At 41.7% G+C, this 25,446-nt stretch overlaps 1 long non-coding RNA gene across 1 annotated transcript in view; it reads right to left on the bottom strand.

The window, feature by feature from the left end:
- Nucleotides 1-645: 645 nt before the first annotated feature.
- LOC107817465 (uncharacterized) overlaps nt 646-25,446 on the bottom strand; it is a 75,874-nt gene continuing 51,073 nt past the window's right edge. The window contains exon 5 of the long non-coding RNA XR_012709912.1: nt 646-750. This is a non-coding gene — a long non-coding RNA (uncharacterized LOC107817465). The remainder of the gene's footprint in view (nt 751-25,446) is intronic.

The raw sequence follows: 25,446 nt of genomic DNA, 5'->3' as shown, positions 1-25,446 counted from the left end.
TGAATATTTTGTCATCTAATCATTTAAAAAGAGTTAATATCTTAAAACTCTCTTAAACTATTACGTTTTTGTCAGTTTCTTACTTAAACACTCACTTGAGAGGGCGTGACAGTCGGAAAAAAAACCATCAAAATGGCCAACCTAATCCTCTTTCCTCTTTATTTTTTAACTTTTCTGATCCATATAAAAGATTTTATGGCGGAACTCAAATCTTTATCCACAACTATAGTTGCCAAATTGTTGCTGATTAAGCTAAAAGCATGTTGCAAATGAAGTTCTAGCTAGTTCCATAGTTTATTACTCCTATTTGGGATTTACAGTTCTCTAGCATATTAAAATGAAAGACAAATCATCCTGTAAGCCTTAATTTGACAATAAAATGGAAGTTTATATCGTACTGGAAAAAGTGCACTAATTTCTCATACCGTGTAAAGACATTATTCAAAATTGAAAATGGAATCCTTAAAGGAGATCCAAACGACTTCTATGAGACATCAAAAAAGTGACAAACATGCAAAAACAAGTAAAACTACGTATGTAATTACTATGGCATTATTAGTACCATAATCACTTCCACACCACCATACGCAACAACAGCCCCATCATAGAACTGCAGTTATCCTTAAGATGTTGTAATCACACAGCTATGAGGACTCGATTTTCTTCATCATATTAGTTTAGGAGAGGAAAAGGAAAAAGCAACTCTGTACATCCTCGAGCCTTCCTTCCAAATCACTGGTTCTTGAAAGACTGTTGTGAGCAAGCAAGTAGATGTTGGGCCTAAGTTTGGGCAAGCTAATGCACTGGATGAAAACATTGGGCCTGAGATAAAACTGAGAAAGAGTCTGCGAATCAAACAGCCCAATACTTTGCTGAAGGACTTTGTGTAGAATCTGGAGGGACAGGTGTCAAGAGACTAATGGTAGCCAAGAGAATGTCTTTATTATTAGTAGCAGAATAGTAGTGGAACGAGTAGGCTATTTTGTATTCAGTGTCAGTCTGTTTTTCTCTCATCCCCGTTTCCTCTATCAAAGTATGTTTCCCATCCCCTTCTTATTCTTCTTATGCATTTCTACTTCTTCATAAGTTCTATTGTAATATTGCTCTCACTTTGCAATAAAAACTCTGTTAATCGTTTGTAGTATTTGGAGTGTGTTACAAAGACTCCAGAGAAAAATATTGTATTGGTCAAAATATGACCGTCACGACCGAGCTAACCAACGTCCCGCCTAAGTGATCGGGCAGCGAAAGATAGTATAGCCCACTCCATACTCCTTTCCCGACATCCGACGAGTCGGAAAGAGCGGCGCCTAAAAGCATGGCTAAAACACATTGGAGGCAAGAGGACGTCGGGCCAAGCAAAGGGCAAGGGTGCCACGACTATATAGCAAGGGAAAACTTTCAGGGGGGGGGGGGGGGGTCGTCTGATCTCTCTCTAAAAAGCTAAAAAGCTCTCTTTTAATATTCTTGAGAGAGGGGAATTAGTCTCTAGAAAAATATGTAAAGTTGTCTCCTCATCGATTGATGGGAGACACAATATTGAATCTCAATAAGATTATTTACATTTTCTTCATCTTACATATGATCCGTACTGCTAGCTCTTTAATTTGAAATTTATTATGTCTGACTAAAATTTACTCCTTCATCTTTGATTGATTTGTTCAAAAATGTTTCAATATCTTTTGAGTCAAACAATTTGGCGCCGTCTGTGGGGATTTCTTAGTGAAATTTCCAAGTCTCTCCCAGATCAAAGACAAGAAATACGGTTATTCACCAAAAGGAGCGCGAAGGAAAAATCCAACCCACGCGAGACAAAGGAGCAGTGCAGTAGGGGGAGGAGAGCCAAACAAAATTATCAAGCTTAGAAATCTTCGCCCCATCGGACCACCAGACGGGGGCAAGGAAAGTTTCATTCTAACTTTCCTCCTAATCTCTGCTCAAGTAGGAATACAATGCCCACGCAGGCAAACGAATGAAGAAACACCTCAATTAAAGGACGAAAAACTACTGCAAAACAACTGTGATACCGCCCGTCGGTGATATCTCCGAGCAAGAAGACAGGAGCCAGACAAGGAAACCACAATTTCTGCGTAGAGCGAACTTAAGCTAAACCGCAACGTTTCGCATTCTTTGACGTAGTACCCTCCGTTGCGAGCAATACCAAAGGGACCAGGACTCTCCCAGAATATATATGGCTCTCCAAAAACTAGGATTGATGATGGGTTACTATTTCGACAAGTTCGAAATAATACCCTTTAAGGTCAAGGGCCTTCGCCAAAAAGAGAAGAGTTCGACCTCGATTGAACGATGACGGGTTACTATTTCGATAAGTTCGAAATAACACCATTTAAGGACAAGGGCCTTCGCCAAAAAGAGAAGAGTTTGACCTCGATCGAACTACGACAGGTTACTATTTCGATAAGTTTGAAATAACACCCTTTAAGGCACAGGACCTTCGCTAAAAAGAGAAGAGTTCGACCTCGATCGAATGATGACGGGTTACTATTTCGATAAGTTCAAAATAACACCCTTTAAGGCCCTGGACCTTCGCCAAAAAGAGAAGAGTTCGACCTCGATCGAACGATGATGGGTTACTATATAGAAAAGTGTGAAATAACACCTTGTAAGGCCAAGGTCCTTCGCCAAAAAGAGAAGAGTTCGACCTCGATGTAACGACGACGGGTTACTATTTCGATAAGTTCGAAATCACACCCTTTAAGGCCAAGGGCCTTTTCAAAAAAGAGCATAGTTCGACCTCGATCAAAGGACGATGTGTAACTATATCGATAAGTTCAAAATAACACCCTTTAAGTCCAAGGGCCTTCGCCAAAAAAAGAAGAGTTCGACCTTTATCGAACGATGACGGGTTACTATTTTCGATAAGTTCGAAATAACACCCTGTAAGGCCAAGGGCCTTCACCAAAAAGAGAAGAGTTCAACCTTGATCGAACGACGACGGGTTACTATTTCAATAAGTTTTAAATAACACCCTTTAAGGCCAAGGGCCTTCGCCAAAAAGAGAAGAGTTCGACCTCGATCGAACGACGACGGGTTACTATTTCGATAAGTTCCAAATAACAACCTTTAAGGCCAAGGGCCTTCTCCAAAAAGAGAAGAGTTCGACCTCGATCGAACGATGACGGGTTACTTTTTCGATATTTTTGAAATAACACCCTTTAAGGCCAAGGGCCCTTCGCCAAAAAGAGAAGAGTTCGACCTCGATCGAACGACGACGGGTTACTATTTCGATATGTTCGAAATAACACCCTTTAAGGCCAAGGGCCTTTTCCAAAAAGAGAAGAGTTCGAAGTCGATCAAACGACGACAGGTTACTATTTAAATAAGTTCAAAATAACATCACGACGGGTTACAATTTCGACAAGTTCAAAATAACACCCTTTAAGGTCAAGGGCCTTTGCCAAAAAGAGAAGAGTTCGACCTCGATCGAACGACGACGGGTTACTATTTCAATAAGTTTGAAATAACACCCTTTAAGGCCAAGGGTCTTCGCCAAAAAGAGAAGAGTTCGACCTCGATCGAACGACGACGGGTTACTATTTCGATAAGTTCGAAATAACACCCTTTAAGGCCAAGGGCCTTCGCCAAAAGAAGAGTTCGACCTCAATCAAACAACGACGAGTTACTATTTCGAAAAGTTCAAAATAACACCCTTTAAGGCTAAGGGCCTTCGCCAAAAAGAAGAAGTTTGACCTCGATCGAACGACGACAAGTTACTATTTCGAAAAGTTCAAAATAACACCCTTTAATGACAAGGGCCATCGCCAAAAAGAGAAGATTTCGACCTCGATCGAACGACGATGGGTTACTATTTCAATAAGTTTGAAATAACACCCTTTAAGGACAATGACCTTCGCCAAAAAGAGAAGAGTTCGACCTCGATCGAACGACGATGGGTTACTATATCGATAAGTTTGAAATAACACCATGTAAGGCCAAGGACCTTCGCCAAAAAGAGAAGAGTTCGACCTCAATCGAACGACGACGAGTTACTATTTTGATAAGTTTGAAATAACACCATTTAAGGCCAAGGGCCTTCGCCAAAAAGAGAAGAGTTCGACCTCGATCGAACAATGACGGGTTACTATATCAATAAGTGCGAAATAACACCATGTAAGGCCTAGGGCCTTCGCCAAAAAGAGAAGAGTTTGATCTCGATCGAACGACAACGGGTTACTATTTCGATAAGTTTGAAATAACACCCTTTAAGGCCAAGGGCCTTCGCCAAAAAGAGAAGAGTTTGACCTCGATTGAATGACGACGGGTTACTATTTCGATAAGTTCGAAATAACACCCTTTATGGCCCTGGGCCTTCACCAAAAAGAGAAGAGTTAGACCTCGATCGAACGATGATGGGTTACTATATCGATAAGTGTGAAATAACACCTTGTAAGGCCAAGGTCCTTCGCCAAAAAGAGAAGAGTTCGACCTCGATCTAACGATGACGGGTTATTATTTTGATAATTTCGAAATAATACCCTTTAAGGCCAAGGGCCTTTTCCAAAAAGAGCAGAGTTCGACCTCGATCAAACGACGATGTGTTACTATTTCGATAAGTTCGAAATAACACTCTTAAAGTCCAAGGGCCTTTGCCAAAAAAAGAAGAGTTCGACCTCTATCGAACAACGACGGGTTACTATTTTCGATAAGTTCGAAATAACACCCTGTAAGGCCAAGGGCCTTCACCAAAAAGAGAAGAGTTCAACCTTGATCGAAAGACGACGGGTTACTATTACGATAAGTTCGAAATAACACCCTGTATGGCCAAGGGCCTTCGCCAAAAAGAGAAGTGTTCGACCTCGATCAAACGACGACAGGTTACTATTTCGATAAGTTTGAAATAACACCCTTTAAGGACAAGGGCCTTCGCCAAAAGAGAAGAGTTTGACCTCGATCGAACTACGACGGGTTACTATTTTGATAAGTTTGAAATAACACCCTTTAAGGCCAAGGGCCTTCGCCAAAAAGAGAAGAGTTCGACCTCGATCGAACGACGATGGGTTACTATTTCAATAAGTTTGAAATAACACCCTTTAAGGCCAATGGCCTTCGCCAAAAAGAGAAGAGTTCGACCTCAATCGAACGACGACGGGTTACTATATCGATAAGTTTGAAATAACACCATGTAAGGCCAAGGGCCATCGCCAAAAAAAGAAGAGTTCGACCTCGATCGAACGACGACGGGTTACTATATCGATAATTGCGAAATAACACCCTTTAAGGCCAAGGGCCTTCGCCAAAAAGAAAAGAGTTCGACCTCAATAGAACGACTACGGGTTACTATATCGATAAGTGCAAAATAACTCCCTGTAAGGCCAAGGGCCTTCGCCAAAAAGAGAAGAGTTCGACCTCGATCGGACAACGACGGGTTAATATATCGATAAGTTCAAAATAACATCCTGTAAGGCCAAGGGCCTTCGCCAAAAAGAGAAGAGTTCGACCTCGATCGAAGGACGACAGGTTACTATTTTGATAAATTTGAAATAATACCCTTTAAGGCCAAGGGCCTTTGCCAAAAATAGAAGAGTTAGACCTCGATCGAATGACGACGGGTTACTATTTCGATAAGTTCGAAATAACACCCTTTAAAGACAAGGGCCTTCGCCAAAAAGAGAAGAGTTTGACCTCGATCGAACTACGGCGGGTTACTATTTCCATAAGATTGAAATAACACCCTTTAACGCCAAGGACCTTCACCAAAAAGAGAAGAGTTCGACCTCGATCGAACGACGACGGGTTACTATTTTGATAAGTTCGAAATAACACCCTTTAAGGCCAAGGGCATTCGCCAAAAAGAGAAGAGTTCGACCTCGATCGAACGACGACAGGTTACTATTTCGATTAGTTTGAAATAACACCCTTTAAGGCCAAGAGACTTCGCCAAAAAGAGAAGAGTTCGACCTCAATCGAATGACGACGGGTTACTATATCGATAAGTGCAAAATAACACACTGTAAGGCCAAAGGTCTTCGCCAAAAAGATAAGAGTTCGACCTCGATCGGACAACGATGGGTTAATATATCGATAAGTTCGAAATAACACCCTGTAAGGCCAAGGGCCTTCGCCAAAAAGAGAAGAGTTTGACCTCGATAGAACGACGATAGGTTACTATTTCGATAAGTTTGAAATAATACCCTTTAAGGCCAAAGGCCTTTTCTAAAAAGAGAAGAGTTAGACCTCGATCGAACGACGACGGGTTATTATTTCGATAAGTTCGAAATAACACCCTTTAAGGACAAGGGCCTTCGCCAAAAAGAGAAGAGTTTGACCTCTATCAAACTATGACAAGTTACTATTTTGTTAAGTTCGAAATAACACCCTTTAAGGCCAAGGGACTTCGCCAAAAAGAGAAAAGTTCGACCTCGATCGAACAACGATGGGTTACTATATCGATCAGTGCGAAATAACACCCTGTAAGGACTAGGGCTTTCACCAAAAAGATAAGAGTTTAATCTCGATCGAACGACGACGGATTACTATTTCTATAAGTTTGAAATAACACCCTTTAAGGCCAAGGGCCTTCGCCAAAGAGAAGAGTTCGACCTCGATCGAACGACGACGGGTTACTATTTCGATAAGTTCGAAATAACACCCTTTAAGGCCAAGGGCCTTCGCCAAAAGAGAGAGGAGTTCAACCTCGATCGAACGACGACGGGCTGCTATTTCGATAAGTTTGAAATAACACCCTTTAAGGCCAAGGGACTTCGCCAAAAAGAGAAGAGTTCGACCTCGATCGAACGACGACGGGTTACTATTTTGATAAGTTCGAAATAACACCCTTTAAGGCCAAGGGCCTTCGCCAAAAAGAGAAGAGTTTGACCTCAATCGAACAACAACGGGTTACTATATCGATAAGATAAAAATAACACCATGTAAGGCCAAGGGCATTCGCCAAAAAGAGAAAAGTTCGACCTTGATCGAACAATGATGGGTTATTATATCGATAAGTTCGAAATAACACCCTGTAATGCCAAGGGCCTTCGCCAAAAAGAGAAGAGTTCAACCTCGATCGAACGACGACAGGTTACTATTTCGATAAGTTTTAAATAACACCCTTTAAGACGAAGGGCCTTTGCCAAAAAGAGAAAAGTTCGACCTCGATCGAACGACGACGGGTTAGTATATCGATAATTGCAAAATAACACCTTGTAAGGTCAAGGGCCTTCGCCAAAAAGAGAAGAGTTCGACCTCGATCGGACAACGACGGGTTAATATATCGATAAGTTCGAAATAACACCCTGTAAGGCCAAGGGCCTTTTCCAAAAAGAGAAGAGTTTGACCTCGATCGAACGACGACAGGTTACTATTTCGATAAATTTGAAATAATACCGTTTAAGGCCAAGGGCCTTTTCCAAAAAACGAAGAGTTAGACCTCGATCGAACGACGACGGGTTGCTTATCGATAAGTTCGAAATAACACCCTTTAAGGACAATGACCTTCGCCAAAAAGAGAAGAGTTTGACCTCGATCGAACTACGGCGGGTTACTATTTCCATAAGATTGAAATAACACCCTTTATGGCCAAGGGCCTTCGCCAAAAAGAGAAGAGTTCGACCTCGATCGAACGACGACGGGTTACTATTTTTATAAGTTCGAAATAACACCCTTTAAGGCCAAGGGCATTCGCCAAAAAGAGAAGAGTTCGACCTCGATCGAACAACGACAGGTTACTATTTCAATAAGTTTGAAATAACACCCTTTAAGGCCAAGAGCCTTCGCCAAAAAGAGAAGAGTTCGACCTCAATCGAACGACGACGGGTTACTATATCGATAAGTGCAAAATAACACACTGTAAGGCCAAGGGCCTTCGCCAAAAAGATAAGAGTTCGACCTCGATCGGACAACGACGGGTTAATATATCGATAAGTCCGAAAAAACACCCTGTAAGGCCAAGGGACTTCGCCAAAAAGAGAAGAGTTTGACCTCGATCGAACGACGATAGGTTACTATTTTGATAAGTTTGAAATAATACCCTTTAAGGCCAAGAGCCTTTGCCAAAAAGAGAAGAGTTAGACCTCGATCGAACGATGACAGGTTACTATTTCGATAAGTTCGAAATAACACCCTTTAAGGACAAGGGCCTTTGCCAAAAAGAGAAGAGTTTGACCTCGATCGATCTTTGACGGGTTACTATTTCCATAAGTTCGAAATAACACCCTTTAAGGCCAAGGGCCTTCGCCAAAAAGAGAAGAGTTTGACCTCGATCGAACGACGACGGGTTACTATTTCGATAAGTTCGAAATAACACCCTTTAAGGCCAAGGGCCTTCGCCAAAAAGAGAAGAGTTTGACCTCGATCGAACGACGACAGGTTACTATTTCGTTAAGTTTGAAATAACGCCCTTTAAGGCCAAGGGCCTTCGCCAAAAAGAGAAGAGTTCGACCTCGATCGAACAACGATGGGTTACTATATCGATCAGTGCCAAATAACACCCTGTAAGGACTAGGGCCTTCCCCAAAAAGAGAAGAGTTTGATCTCGATCGAACGACGACGGGTTACTATTTCTATAAGTTTGAAATAACACCCTTTAAGGCCAAGGGCCTTCGCTAAAAAGAGAAGAGTTCGACCTCGATTGAACGACGACGGGTTACTATTTCGATAAGTTGGTAATAACACCCTTTAAGGCCAAGGGTCGTCGCCAAAAAGAGAAGAATTTGACCTCGATCGAACACGACAGGTTACTATTTCGATAAGTTTGAAATAACACCCTTTAAGGCAAAGGGCCTTCGCCAAAAAGAGAAGAGTTTGACCTCGATCGAACGACGACGGGTTACTATATCGATAAGTGCAAAATAACACCCTGTAAGGCCAAGGTCCTTCGCCAAAAAGAGAAGAGTTCAACCTCTATCGAACGACGACAGGTTACTATTTCGATAAATTTGAAATAATACCCTTTAAGGCCAAGGGCCTTTGCCAAAAAGAGAAGAGTTAGACCTCGATCGAATGACGACGGGTTACTATTTCGATAAGTTCTAAATAACACCCTTTAAGGACAAGGGACTTCGCCAAAAAGAGAAGAGTTTGACCTCGATTGAACGACGGCGGGTTACTATTTCCATAAGATTGAAATAACACCCTTTAAGGCCATGGGCCTTCGCCAAAAAGAGAAGAGTTCGACCTCGATCGAACGACGACGGGTTACTATTTCGATAAGTTCAAAATAACACCCTTTAAGGCCAAGGTCCTTCGCCAAAAAGAGAAGAGTTCGACCTCGATCGAACGACGACAGGTTACTATTTCGATAAGTTTGAAATAACACCCTTTAAGGCCAAGGGCCTTCGCCAAAAAGAGAAGAGTTCGACCTCGATCGAACGACGACGGGTTACTATATCAATAAGTGCAAAATAACACCCTGTAAGGCCATGGGCCTTCGCCAAAAAGAGAAGAGTTCGACCTCGATCGGACAACGACGGGTTAATATATCGATAAGTTCGAAATAACACCCTGTAAGGCAAAGGGCCTTCGCCAAAAATAGAAGAGTTCGACCTCGATCGAACGACAATAGGTTACTATTTCGGTAAGTTTGAAATAATACCCTTTAAGGCCAAGGGCCTTTGCCAAAAAGAGAAGAGCTCGACCTCGATCGAACAACGACAGGTTACTATTTTGATAAGTTCGAAATAATACCCTTTAAGGATAAGGGCCTTCGCCAAAAAGAGAAGAGTTCGACCTCGATCGAACTACGACGGGTTACTATTTCCATAAGTTCGAAATAACACCCTTTAAGGCCAAGGGCCTTCGCCAAAAAGAGAAGAGTATGACCTCGATCGAACAACGATGGGTTACTATATTGATCAGTGCGAAATAACACCTTGTAAGGACTAGGGCCTTCACCAAAAAGAGAAGAGTTTGATCTCGATCGAACAACGACGGGTTACTATTTCTATAAGTTTGAAATAACACCCTTTAAGGCCAAGGGCCTTTGCCAAAAAGAGAAGAGTTCGATCTTGATCGAACGACGACGAGTTACTATTTCGATAAGTTCGAAATAACACCCTTTAAGGCCAAGGGCCTTCGCCAAAAAGAGAAGAGTTCGACCTCGATCAAATGACGACAGGTTACTATTTCGATAAGTTTGAAATAGCACCCTTTAAGGCAAAGGGCCTTCGCCAAAAAGAGAAGAGTTCGACCTCGATCGAACGACGACGGGTTACTATATCGATAAGTGCAAAATAACACCCTGTAAGGCCAAGGGCCTTCGCCAAAAAGAGAAGAGTTCGACCTCGATCAGACAATGACGGGTTAATATATCGATAAGTTCGAAATAACACTCTGTAAGGCTAAGGGCCTTCGCCAAAAAGAGAAGAGTTCGACCTCGATCGAACGACGACGGGTTACTATTTTCGATAAGTTCGAAATAACACCCTGTAAAGCCAAGGGCTTTCGCCGAAAAGAGAAGAGTTCGACCTCGATCAGACGACGACGAGTTACCATTTCGACAATTTCGAAATAACACCCTGTAAGGCCAAGGGCCTTCGCCAAAAAGAGAAGAGTTCGACCTCGATCGAACGACGACGGGTTACTATTTCGATAAGTTTGAAATAATATCCTTTAAGGCCAAGGGCCTTCGCCAAAAAGAGAAGAGTTCGACCTCGATCGAACGACGACAGGTTACTATTTCGATAAGTTTGAAATAACACCCTTTAAGGCAAAGGGCCTTTGCCAAAAAGAGAAGAGTTCGACCTCGATCGAACGACGACGGGTTACTATATCGATAAGTGCAAAATAACACTTTGTATGGCCAAGGGCCTTCGCCAAAAAGAGAAGAGTTCGACCTTGATCAGACAACGACGGGTTAATATATCGATAAGTTCGAAATAACACCCTGTAAGGCTAAAGGCCTTCGCCAAAAAGAGAAGAGTTCGACCTCGATCGAACGACGACGGGTTACTATTTCGATAAGTTTGAAATAATATCCTTTAAGGCCAAGGGCCTTCGCCAAAAAGAGAAGAGTTCGACCTCGATCGAACGACGACAGGTTACTATTTCGATAATTTTAAAATAACACCCTTTAAGGCAAAGGGCCTTTGCCAAAAAGAGAAGAGTTCGACCTCGATCAGACAACGACGGGTTAATATATCGATAAGTTCGAAATAATACCCTGCAAGGCCAAGGGCCTTCGCCAAAAAGAGAAGAGTTCGACCTCGATCGAACGACGACAGGTTACTATTTCGATAAGTTTGAAATAACACCCTTTAAGGCAAAGGGCCTTCGCCAAAAAGAGAAGAGTTCGACCTCGATCGAACGACGACGGGTTACTATATCGATAAGTGCAAAATAACAACTTGTAAGGCCAAGGGCCATCGCCAAAAAGAGAAGAGTTCGACCTCGATCAGACAACAACGGGTTAATATATCGATAAATTCGAAATAATACCCTGCAAGGCCAAGGGCCTTCGCCAAAAAGAGATGAGTTCGACCTCGATCGAATGACGACAGGTTACTATTTCGATAAGTTTGAAATAATATCCTTTAAGGCCAAGGGCATTTGCTAAAAAGAGAAGTGTTAGACCTCGATCAAACTATGACGGGTTTCTATTTCCATAAGTTTAATATAACACCCTTTAAGACCAAAGGCCTTCGCCAAAAAGAGAAGAGTTTGACCTCGACCGAACTACGACAGGTTACTATTTCGTTAAGTTCGAAATAACACCATTTAATGCCAAGGGCCTTCGCCAAAAAGAGAAGAGTTCGACCTCGATCGAACAATGATGGGTGACTATATCGATCAGTGCGAAATAACACCTTGTAAGGACTAGGGCCTTTACCAAAAAGAGAAGAGTTTGATCTCGATCGAACAACGACAGGTTACTATTTCTATAAGTTTGAAATAACACCCTTTAAGGCCAAGGGCCTTCGCCAAAAAGAGAAGAGTTCGACCTTGATCGAACGACGACGAGTTACTATTTCGATAAGTTCGAAATAACACCCTTTAAGGACAAGTGCCTTCGCCAAAAAGATAAGAGTTTGACCTCGATCGAACGACGACGGGTTACCATTTCGATAAGTTCGAAATAACACCCTTTAAGTCCAAGGGCTTTTGCCAAAAAGAGAACATTTCGACCGTGATCGAATGCTACCGGTTACTATTTCAATAAGTTCGAAATAACACCCTGTAAGGCCAAGGGTCTTCGCCAAAAGAGAAGAGTTCGACCTCGATCGAACGACGATGGGTTACAATTTCGATAAGTTTGAAATAACACCCTTTAAGTCCAAGGGCCTTCGCCAAAAAAGAGAAGGGTTTGACCTCGATCGAACAACGACGGGCTATTATTTTGATAAGTTTGAAATAACACCCTTTATGGCCAAGGGCTTTCGCCAAAAAAAGAGAAGGGTTTGACCTCGGTCGAACGACGACGGGTTACTATTTCAATAAGTTTTAAATAACACCCTTTAAGGCCAAGGGCCTTCGCCAAAGAGAAGAGTTCGACCTCGATCGAACGACGACGGGTTACTATTTCGATAAGTTCGAAATAACACCCTGTAAGGCCAAGGGCCTTCGCCAAAAAGAGAAGAGTTCGACCTCGATCGAACGACGATAGGTTACTATTTCGATAAGTTTTAAATAAAACCCTTTAAGGCCAAGGGCCTTTGCCAAAAAGAGAAGAGTTAGACCTCGATCGAACGACGACAGGTTACTATTTTGATAAGTTCGAAATAACACCCTTTAAGGACAAGGGCCTTCGCCAAAAAGAGAAGAGTTTGACCTCGATTGAACGACGGCGGGTTACTATTTCCATAAGATTGAAATAACACCCTTTAAGGCCATGGGCCTTCGCCAAAAAGAGAAGAGTTCGACCTCGATCGAACGACGACGGGTTACTATTTCGATAAGTTCAAAATAACACCCTTTAAGGCCAATGACCTTGGCCAAAAAGAGAAGAGTTCGACCTCGATCGAACGACGACAGGTTACTAATTCGATAAGTTCAAAATAACACCGTTTAAGGCCAACGGCATTCGTCAAAAAGAGAAGAGTTCGACCTCGATCGAACAACGACAGGTTACTAAATTGATAAGTTCGAAATATCACCCTGTAAGACCAGGGGCCTTCGCCAAAAAGAGAAGAGTTCGACCTCGATCGAACAACGACGGGTTAATATATCGATAAGTTCGAAATAACACTTTGTAAGGCCAAGGGCATTCGCCAAAAAGAGAAGATTTCGACCTCGATCAAATGACGACAGGTTACTATTTCGATAAGTTTGAAATAATACCCTTTAAGGCCAAGGGCATTCGCCAAAAAGAGAAGAGTTCGACCTCGATCGAACAATGACGGGTTACTATATCGATAAGTTCGAAATAACACCGTGTAAGGCTAAGGGCCTTCGCCAAAAAGAGAAGAGTTCGACCTCGATCGAACGACGACGGGTTACTATTTCGATAAGTTTGAAATAATATCCTTTAAGGCCAAGGGCCTTCGCCAAAAAGAGAAGAGTTCGACCTCGATCGAACGACGACAGGTTACTATTTCGATAAGTTTGAAATAACACCCTTTAAGGCAAAGGGCCTTTGCCAAAAAGAGAAGAGTTCGACCTCGATCGAACGACGACGGGTTACTATATCGATAAGTGCAAAATAACACCCTTTAAGGCCAAGGGCCTTCGCCAATAAGAGAAGAGTTCGACCTTGATCAGACAACGACGGGTTAATATATCGATAAGTTTGAAATAACACCCTGTAAGGCTAAAGGCCTTCGCCAAAAAGAGAAGAGTTCGACCTCGATCGAACGACGATGGGTTACTATTTCGATAAGTTTGAAATAATATCCTTTAAGGCCAAGGGCCTTCTCCAAAAAGAGAAGAGTTCGACCTCGATCGAACGACGACAGGTTACTATTTCGATAAGTTTAAAATAACACCCTTTAAGGCAAAGGGCCTTTGCCAAAAAGAGAAGAGTTCGACCTCGATCAGACAACGACGGGTTAATATATCGATAAGTTCGAAATAATACCCTGCAAGGCCAAGGGCCTTCGCCAAAAAGAGAAGAGTTCGACCTCGATCGAACGACGACAGGTTACTATTTCGATAAGTTTGAAATAACACCCTTTAAGGCAAAGGGCCTTCGCCAAAAAGAGAAGAGTTCGACCTCGATCGAACGACGACGGGTTACTATATCGATAAGTGCAAAATAACAACTTGTAAGGCCAAGGGCCATCGCCAAAAAGAGAAGAGTTCGACCTCGATCAGACAACGACGAGTTAATATATCGATAAATTCGAAATAATACCCTGCAAGGCCAAGGGCCTTCGCCAAAAATAGAAGAGTTCGACCTCGATCGAATGACGACAGGTTACTATTTCGATAAGTTTGAAATAATATCCTTTAAGGCCAAGGGCCTTTGCCAAAAAGAGAAGTGTTAGACCTCGATCAAACTATGACGGGTTTCTATTTCCATAAGTTTAATATAACACCCTTTAAGACCAAAGGGCTTCGCCAAAAAGAGAAGAGTTTGACCTCGACCGAACTACGACAGGTTACTATTTCGTTAAGTTCGAAATAACACCATTTAATGCCAAGGGCCTTCGCCAAAAAGAGAAGAGTTCGACCTCGATCAGACAACGACGGGTTAATATATCGATAAGTTCGAAATAATACCCTGCAAGGCCAAGGGCCTTCGCCAAAAAGAGAAGAGTTCGACCTCGATCGAATGACGACAGGTTACTATTTCGATAAGTTTGAAATAATATCCTTTAAGGCCAAGGGCCTTTGCCAAAAAGAGAAGTGTTAGACCTCGATCAAACTATGACGGGTTTCTATTTCCATAAGTTTAATATAACACCCTTTAAGACCAAAGGCCTTCGCCAAAAAGAGAAGAGTTTGACCTCGACGGAACTACGACAGGTTACTATTTCGTTAAGTTCAAAATAACACCATTTAATGCCAAGGGCCTTCTCCAAAAAGAGAAGAGTTCGACCTCGATCAGACAATGACGGGTTAATATATCGATAAGTTCGAAATAACACTCTGTAAGGCTAAGGGCCTTCGCCAAAAAGAGAAGAGTTCGACCTCGATCGAACGACGACGGGTTACTATTTTCGATAAGTTCGAAATAACACCCTGTAAAGCCAAGGGCCTTCGCCGAAAAGAGAAGAGTTCGACCTCGATCAGACAACGACGGGTTACTATTAAACTTAAGTTCGAAATAACACCATTTAATGCCAAGGGCCTTCGCCAAAAAGAGAAGAGTTCGACCTCGATCAGACAATGACGGGTTAATATATCGATAAGTTCCAAATAACACCTTTTAAGACCAAGGGCCTTCTCCAAAGAGAGAAGAGTTCAACCTCGATCGAACCACGACGGGTTAGTATATCGATAAGTTCAAAATAACACCCTGTAAGTCCAAGGGCTTTTGCCAAAAGAGAACAGTTCGACCTTGATCGAACGACGACGGGTTACTATTTCAATAAGTTCGAAATAACACCCTCTAAGGCCAAAGGCCTTCGCCAAAAAGAGAAGAGTTCAACCTCGATCGAACGACGACGAGTTACTATTTCGATAAGTTTGAAATAAAACCCTTTAAGGCCAAGGGCCTTCGCCAAAATGAGAAGAGTTCGACCTCGATCGAACGACGACGGGTTACTATATTGATAAGTTTGAAATAACACCCTTAAGGCCAAGGACCTTACCCAAAAAGAGAAGAGTTCGACCTCAATCGAACGACGACGGGTTACTATTTTGATAAGTTGGAAATAACACCTTTTAAGGCCAAGGGCCTTTTCCAAAAAGAGAAGAGTTCGACCTCGATCAAACAACGGCGGGTTACTATTTCGATAAGTTCGAAATAACACCCTTTAAGGTCAAGGGCCTTTTCCAAAAAAAGAAGAGTTCTACCTCGATTGAATGACGACGAGTTACTATTTTCGATAAGTTCGAAATAACACCCTGTAAGGCCAAGGGCCTTCGCCAAAAAGAGAAGAGTTTGACCTTGATCGAACGACGACGGGTTACTATTTCGATAAGTTCGAAATAACACCCTGTAAGGCCAAGGGCCTTCGCCAAAAATAAAAGAGTTAGACCTCGATCGAACGAAGACGGGTTACTATTTCGATAAGTTTGAAACAACACCCTTTAAGTACAAGGGCCTTCGCCAAAAAGAGAAGAGTTTGACCTCGATCAAACGATGACGGGTTACTATTTCGATAAGTTTGAAATATCACCCTTTAAGTCCAAGGGCCTTCGCCAAATAGAGAAGAGTTCGACCTCGATCGAACGACGACGGGTTACTATTTCGATAAGTTTGAAATTATACCCTTTAAGGCCAAGGGCTTTCGCCAAAAAGAGAAGAGTTCGACCTCGATCGAACGACGACGGGTTACTATTTTGATAAGTTTTAAATAACACCCTTTAAGGCCAAGGGCCTTTTCCAAAAAGAGAAGAGTTCTACCTCGATCAAAAGACGGGTTGCTATTTCGATAATTTCGAAATAACACCTTTTAAGGCCAAGGGCCTTTGCCAAAAAAAGAATAGTTCGACTAGATCGAACGACGATGGGTTACTATTTTGGACAAGTTCGAAATAACACTCTTTAAGTCCAGGGGCCTTCACCAGAAAGAGAAGGTTTCGACCTTGATGGAATAATGACGAGCCACTATTTCGATTAGTTCGAATTACTGTGGCCAAAAGCCATCAGGAAGAATAGAAGGAAAGAAAAACCGGGACTCGCCATACAAACGCCTATCATGCACCAAAGCCATAAATAGTTGGAATACAGGTGAAGTACAAGGCAAATAACGAAGAAAAAACTCTCCCTTATACAAAGCATTGTGCGGACTATCGCCACTTACATATGGCCCAAGCCAACAATAAAAAAAGGGGGGAAAGAAAGAGGAATGAAAAGGAAAGGGGAAAGAATCAACGACAACAGACAACGAACAATTATAAAAAAAACAAAAACATACAAGCAACTGAAAGTAAGTACAGGCAAGGACAACATTCTTCATTCGGCGCCATCACCATCTCCAAGAGGCCCTCCATTACCATTATCCGCACCCCCATTAGCTTCAGGCGTCGCCGCATCATACCCACAATTTATGCGAGCCTCCCGCGCTTTCACTCGCGCTTCTTCATAGGCAGTCTCAGTCACAGTACCCGCCTCCCAAAACTCTTATATATATCCTGCTGGGCTTCGCCGTAAACCCAAAGCTCGTGCATATGGCGGGGAACGGCGGTGGAGGAAGACTCCATCTGAGCCAACAGTCACCCATTTTTTGCCTCCAATGTTGCAACCCGATCTCCCAGAACCTATGCCTCTTGATCGATCTCGCTGATGCGCTCCTCGAGCCTTGCCTCCATGAGGGTAGACATTGCTCTTTCCGAGTCCTATTCGGATTGGAGGACGCGGATGGTATTCTCCAGGGCCGCCGCCCTCGATGAAGCCTCGGACCAAGCACCCTCGATGCTCTCCAACCCAGCGCCTTGTTCTCCAGCGCGGTCAGTTTCCCTATCCATTCCACGCTTATTGCCTCGACCTTGATCAAGTTCTGATCCATCTTCGCCTACATAGACCTCAATCTCTCATGCAGATGCTCACATTCTGCGGTGACCCCCTCGCCCAACTCGATCTCCTCATCCTTAATTTGAAGTTGCTCCTCGAGCACACTCTTGCTGCGGATAGCTTGCATCAACTCCTGGTCCCTTTTCTCCAACTCCTCACCAAGAGACCGATTACTGGGGTTTGCCTTCAGCCGCTCATGCATCTCGCGGAACTTGTTGCGGTAGCTACGATACTTCTACATCTTCAAGAAAATCTTTGCCCGAATGTTGGCCCTGCGAATGCTTTCCACTTCCACCATATATGTCTGAAAAATGCAAAGACATGTTAAAACCGTATCATCAAGAAAGGCTAGGAAAAAGCGAAAGTGAGCATAAACGTACCCTCAAGCCCATAGCGACCACCTCATCCATCAGATCAACATCAGGAACAGACCGGAGGTCCGTTCTCAGCTTCAGAGCACAACATGCTGAATTACGGCACCAGATCCTCCGTGTCCCCCAAGAGATTGATGTCCGAAGGGATCTCAAGAATACGATCCGAGCCCCTAACATGAACCACCGAGTAAGTAAGGGCCTCCTCAAACTTCCTGACATCATCAAGGTCGAGGTCCAACTCGGATTCGTAATCGTCGACCACCACGCCTTTCCCTCTTTCGACAGCCGAAAGGGGAGCAAGACCAACTACAGAAGATGAGGGTACATCCGAAATTATGACGGCGGACTTGGAGATTTGATTCTCTTCCATAATAGGTTGCTGATCACCGATAACGGCAGGAATTTTTGATTGAGCCGAAACAATGGATGGTTCCATCCCTACGGGGGGAGCCACGACAACACGCTCTCCAGAGCCCGTCGTGGGAGAGTCGTCCAGATGAATCACTGTTGGAGGCGCAGTCTCAAACTCCACTCTCCGTCTCTTCGACGACCCCTCCTCTTCCCCAGTAGACGGTGATTCAACCGTCGGGCGAACAACATAGGTCGGGACCTCGTCCTAAGAAGTAGCCCTCGTAGGAGTAACCAAGGCCGCAGACTCAACTAAAGCAGCCATCGATGAAGGTCGGGCGATAGGTACCACGACAGGGTGAGCAGATGAGGCCAGCTGACGAAAAGCTAACGGAGGAGCCCTTGCTCTCCGAACTCTCCCTGACATCGACAAACAACACATAAGTAGCCAAGTAAAAAGAGAGGAAGAATAGCAGACAAAAATGTCATCTCACCTGTAAGAGGCCTGCGTCCGAACCTGTCATGAAAGGTCGACCATGTGCGAATCCCCACTGTATGGGGAAGGATGGCACCCACCTAGTCATGAATACCTTCGATGGGCGGAGGGGGCAATCTCTCATCTGCAAAGACATGATAAAGTTTAGTACCATAACAGAAAACGGTCGGGCAACTCACCGACTAAAGATACAAAAACTTATGCGCAAAGTTCCACTTCTCAGGGAATCTCGTTGGGTCCGCCACAATGTGCTCAGTCCGCACGTAAAAATAATTATCGTAGAAACGACGGTTGGTCCTGTTGTCCATATTTACCACCAGACTCCTCGACCCCCTAGGACGCATGTGAATCATCGTACCGCGAATAAGTTGAGGGGCGAAGATGCTGAGCATATGGTCCAGGGTGACCTCACGTCCGGCTAGTTCCGCGTACTTAAGCAGCATAAGGAATAACTTTTACAAATACGGCGAAAGTTGGGCGAGGCATACCTCGTTAAAACGGCAAAAATCCACCACCAACAAAGGAAGAGGAAGTGTGTACCCTACAAGGAAGGGGTAGGCAATAGAACACACAGTACCAAGGGCGGTCGAAATAACTATGTCTTTCCCCACTGTCGGCCGCATATCAACGTAATTGGGGATTCCCCACCTTTCTTTCAAATGTGCAATGTCCTTTTCTCTCATAATGGAGTGGACAGGCTCCAGTTCAACCCCGGCGGGAGTACGGAAGTCGGTCAACTCTCTCCCAGGGCGAGGCAAGATCTCAATCGCTGATGGGATCTCCTCATCTTCCACCATCTCTACCCCTCCTACGGCCTGAGCAACGCTTTCCGGTACCGGACTAGTGACAAGGAGATCGGCGCGAGAAAAATCGCCAGCCATTTATATCAAAAGACACGCCAAAGAAATAAAGAAAAGAAGGGATGAAAATTTTTAGTGAACAAGAGGACAAGCAGAAACTCGGGGTATCAGAAAGAAAGTATATCTACAGAATCCTCTCAAGTAAAAGGTGAAGAAGTGTGTCAATCGAATGATAGGCTTCTTCTATTTATAAGAGATATAAATCCCCCGAGCACGAAACTCAAGAGTCGTTAATTGAATCTGATAGGGCACGAAATGTTTTTTCCTAGGAACGTGTGTAATAATGGCGGTAACCACGAAACAATTTTTTGATACCAAACGACGTTTCGGTTCTGAAACCACTGCAACGGTCCATAGGAATCAAAAGAACGCCGCCACTCCGCCAAAAACCCAAGAAATATAACTAAGGAACAAAGAGTCAAAGGTCAGATTTCGCTCGAATTCGTAACACTCATGATCCGTCTGCCGAGCCCGACAGAGGACGACCCCGACAGACGGAGGGACTAACTGTATTGGTCAAAATCTGACCGTCACGACCAAGCTGACCAACGTTCCGCCTAAGTGACCGGGTAGCGAAAGATAGTATAGCCCACTCCATACCCCTTTCCCGACAGCGGCGCCTAAAAGTACGACTAAGATACATTGGAGGCAAGAGGACGTCGGGCCAAGCAAAGGGCAAGGGTGTCACGACTATATATAGCAAGGGAAAACTTTCAAGGGGAGGGGGGGCTCCTCTAATCTCTCTCTAAAAAGCTAAAAAGCTCTCTCCTAATATTCTTGAGAGAGGGGAATTAGTTTCCAGAAAAATATGTAAAGTTGTCTCCTCATCGATTGATGGGAGACGCAATATTGAATCTCAATCAGATCATTTACATTTTCTTCATCTTACATATGATCCGTACTGTTAGCTCTTTGATTTGGAATTTATTATATCTGATTAAGATTTACCCCTTCATCTTTGATTTATTTGTTCAAAAAGAATTCAATATCTTTTGAATTAAACAAATATCAGTTAGTAAACTAATTATTAGTTCGACGCACATTACAGTTACTTTTAAATGTTTCACAGCTAAAACCTCGGAGTTTTTGGACACATCCTTGATCAGCTCAGCAACTTCTCTCTTCTTTTGCTCAGCTGCAGAAGTACCAAAACATATGCTCAGATAAGCCTGAAAACTCGAATAGAATCAGGACGAGATGGTATATGATATATTAGTTACCCATTTTAGATAGATCCTCCATTCTCCTTGAGGTCCTCACTGAAAATCTTTAGAAACCAGGGCTGAGATAAAAAGAAAGATACAGTTTAACTAGTAAAATGACAAAACTAACCTTTCGTAATAGCAAATAAATTTTTATTTGTTTAATTCAAAAGTGAACATATTGAAGGATTGCATATAGGTGTTTGTAACACGCAGCGGTAGATAATAACAATCCTAGGCAGATCTTTTCGTGTTTAAAATTTATTTACATGTTAAAGATTGGATCTAAGACGTAACTGGTAAAGAGAGTCTCGTTTCAAAAAAAATTCGATAGTGCGAAGACTCTACGTATTCACACCGAGACCGATCCTTGCTATCAACTCTTTGATCAATGAAACCCGCGAATAAATTGAACGAAAAACTTGTGCTAAAATTTTTCTCAAAAATCTCAACTCAAATTAGAAGAACAAGAAACATTTTTCTTGTAATTGTATTTTCTCTCCTGGCTTTGTATTGCACTCTCCTTTTCACAAAGTATTTTTCTTCTCAAGAATTAATGAGGTAAATTTTCTCCATAACCCTTTATATAACATTACCTATAAACTCTTTTTTTATTTAGTTGAGGTAATAATTTACTTAGGATAAAAGTTTAATTCAAAAACAAACTTATGGAAAAATCGAATCACGTTTCCCTGGGTGACTGCCGAAGGTATTTTATGGACTTTCCATAAGTCCAATTCCAAATGAGACACCACAAAGGTTTTTCAATGAAAATGTATATCCCATTCCTAATGGGAATTACGTGTACGTCATGGTCCTTTTGTGGACTTTCATCTCCAATTCCAAATTGGTAAGAGTGAATTAATTTTATATATATACCCTTTATATAAATCAATCTTATTTTATATTATATATATCACATATATATTTCAACCAAGAGATATAATTTAATTTTCTATTCTAAATAGAAAACTTCAATTTGTTCACAATATTAATTATACCCCCTGTACTAGCAAGGAATATAATAATATTTTATTTTGACTAATAATTTAATTTAGTTGACTAATTAAATTCTTTAATTTAATTATCAAATAATTTAATTAATCCTTTAGCAAAGATCAGAACACTCGTTAGTGTGCGACCCCATAGGTTCAATACTAAACTGGTAGCAAATTGATCACATCAATATATTAATCAAGGGTGGTGTCTAACTCTTTAACGACCGGATAGCATGAAGTATACAATTTACTCTCAAAAACTCACAGAAGAATAATGTAGTATTTCTTTCTGTCTTTATAGATCTAGATCACCCTAGGATATGGTTCAACTGTCAAATCCTAACAGGCGACCAACTGTGTGTTCATGTCAAATATAATCGACCATTGAATGACCTAAGAAACTCTTTTCTTCTTTCATTCAATTGCCTGGTCAAGGTCTTAGTTTTGTCGTTATAATTCATGACAACATAGAGCTTAAACTCATTACCAAGAGTTGACAGATTCTATCTTGATCGATCACTAATTTTACAAGTATTCAGTCGTACCCAATATCCTTTCAACTATCGTCCTAGGGCCATAGGTGTCTAGTATCAAAGCACAATAAATAACTTGTTAATTACTATGACGATCTCAGATTAAAGGAAACTTTTACATCACATTCTTCAAGAGAATATCTTATTGACAGTTTATGGTAATTCTAATCATTAGAAATTATTTAATGAGTCGGTTCAATGATCATATCTCTAATATACATCATCTATCTATGTAATTTAGTTAATGAGATCAACTAATCTTTATCTCATAAAAACGATCACATAAACATTGATTTAACCGGATTACTAATGTCCAAATTAATAATCCTACAATCAAGAACAAAATTTAGTTTAAATTGTAATAGACTTTTCTCTCATTATCATGATCTCCAGCACGATGACAAATCACAAAATTTAATAAAGAACCATATTATATTAATCAGGCAATTAATAATAACTATGATAAAAGAATATCAAATGCCATACATATTTTATATCAAACAATGTTCACAAAAATATGTTTAAATCATCAAATATGATATTTGATCTAGCGCATGTCTACTATATTCCTGACACATATATTTATTTCTCCCATTATTTCTTTATGTTGCCATTCTCATTGTGGTCATTTTAAGTACCGTTTGGACGACTTCAATTCTTGGAAAAATATTTTGCAAGAGAATGAACTTAGACACTAATTTGAAGAAAATTTAAAGTGTGTATATATATATTAGGGTGTATTTAGAAATTTCAGAATTAGACCACACACTGTAAAATTTATTATATTTATTTACGTAAAACTAATTTAAATATTGGTCAAATTGGCTTGTGCATTAGTACTAGATGACAAATTTGCAACTCATGTTTAGTCGTACCTTTAATTGGTTACAAAAATCTTATCCAGTCAGTCGTCCCTCCTCACTCCTTTGAAGTTTGCACCAGTCGTTAAGGCAGGACTCATTGTATTGGGAAACAAATTGAGTTTATATTAAAAATGATGTGGCATGACATGTGGATTAGTTGAATGGTCAAAGAACAGCAATTGACTAAGAGGCACGGTGAAAACAGCCACGGGAAGAAGAATTTAAATAAGCACGAGACGACGTATAGATACGAGTCTCGTACCAATTTAAATTATTTGCAGCCAACGGATTAGAAGGCATTGAAAGCAAGGATCAGATGACAGAAAGGAGTCCAAATTCATTATTAAATGTCTGATACGTTATAAAGTTGGTATTTAATAGGAATGATTGTATAACGGTTTATTTAATGTCATTTATTGCTCATGATTATGTCATTAAAACTGATGCTTTATTCCTTTACCTAGAATGATCTATAAAAGGAAGAAGTATCATCATTTGTAAGGACACGAGATACTATTGAGAATACACTGAAATACTTATCTATTTACCCTCTACCATTGTTCTCAAAAGTATTTTATTTTTTGTCTCCTGATTATCAGTAACCCGAATTTTTCTTTTAGCTTTGACCAAGGATTCAGATTTTTGGTTAAACAAATTGGTTCCGTTACCGGGAATCTGATAATCTTTCCTTTTAAGCTATATCTTATCTATTATTGTCACCATGTCAAACAATAACGCCGACAACAACAGTAACAACACATTGGGAAGCCATGAAAATCAAATACATCAAAATCAAGATACCGTGGTTCCCTCTCCTTTAAATTCACCACGTCAATCTCGTGAAGGCACTCCTGTTACTGAATCCTGTGCTGATCAACAAGAGCAATCTGGAACATTTTGAAGGAGTTACAACTGAAGCTTTGCAAAAGCTAATCGATGCACAAGTCGGCAAAGCTCTTCAGGCACTTGTTAGTCGATTGCCTGCTGCGCCACCTACGCCGACTCCTAATAATAATACATTGGAGAACCCCCATTCTGGTCTTGATAATTCTAGAAACGGAGCAACCCCCAGTGAACCACAAGAAGGGGGACCAGGTAATTTAAATAATTCATATTTGCAAAATTTAGTACTAACCTTGCAGAAACAGCTGAAGGAACAAAATGAGCGAATAGAGCAAATCCCTGGTGTTCCACCAATAATAAAAGGAGTAGACATGGACAAATACTCACAACAACCATGGAAGCCTAGTGCTGCTCCCCTTCCAATTCCGAAAAAATTCAAAATGCGTGACATCCCGAAATATGATGGTACTACAGACCCACGTGACTGCATTTACAACTGGCGTGAAAGGCAACGACTTGACCAAACAAGAAATTGAATCAGTATTGGTCAAGAAATTTGGAGAAACACTCACCAAGGGTGCATTAACCTGGTATTCTCTTTTATCTGAAAATTCTATTAATTCTTTTGCTGAGCTTGCAGATTCTTTTATTAAAGCACATTCGGGAGCACAAAAAGTTGAGAAAAGGATGGAAGATATCTTCAAAATCAAACAAGGGGATTCGGAGTTGCTTAGAAACTTCGTTGATAGGTTCCAACGTGAAAGAATGACTCTACCTCGTGTGCCTGACAATTGGGCTGCTATAGCTTTTGCAAGTAATTTAAATGACAAAAGTTCTGAAGCCACGAGACGACTCAAAGAAAGTCTTCGAGAATTTCCTGCAACCACATGGAATGATGTTTACAATAGGTATAGCACGAAGCTGCGAATCGAAGAAGATACCGTACCTAAGCTCCATCATGAAGAAAGGGGCGGTACCCGAAGGTCAGATTCCGAAAAAAGATCAGGTAAAAACAGGTACGATCCATATATGGGACCCGCAGGAAAGGACCCACGGTCGAAGCAAGATAACCAACAATACGATCAAAAGTCAAGGAACCGGGATTCTAGCTCTTCTTCAAAGTTCAGGAATGATAGGAATATACAAGAATCACGTGATAATGACCGGAGTTTAAAGGCACGATTCGGTGGATATAATTTCAACGTCTCTACCTCCGAGCTCGTAGCTGTTTAAAGAAGCATGAGAGATAAGGTACGGTGGCCGAAAGAAATGCGGTTAAACCCAAGTAGACGCAATCCGGACCATTGGTGCGAATTTCACAACGATCACGGGCACAAAACTTCAGAATGCAGATTCCTGCAAAGTGAAGTAGATCATCTATTAAAGCAAGGATATCTCACTGAGTTATTTAGTG

The sequence above is a fragment of the Nicotiana tabacum genome, chromosome 5 (genome assembly GCF_000715075.1).
Source record: "Nicotiana tabacum cultivar K326 chromosome 5, ASM71507v2, whole genome shotgun sequence".
In the NCBI taxonomy this organism is placed as follows: domain Eukaryota; kingdom Viridiplantae; phylum Streptophyta; class Magnoliopsida; order Solanales; family Solanaceae; genus Nicotiana; species Nicotiana tabacum.
This window is presented reverse-complemented; position numbering and strand designations above follow the sequence as displayed.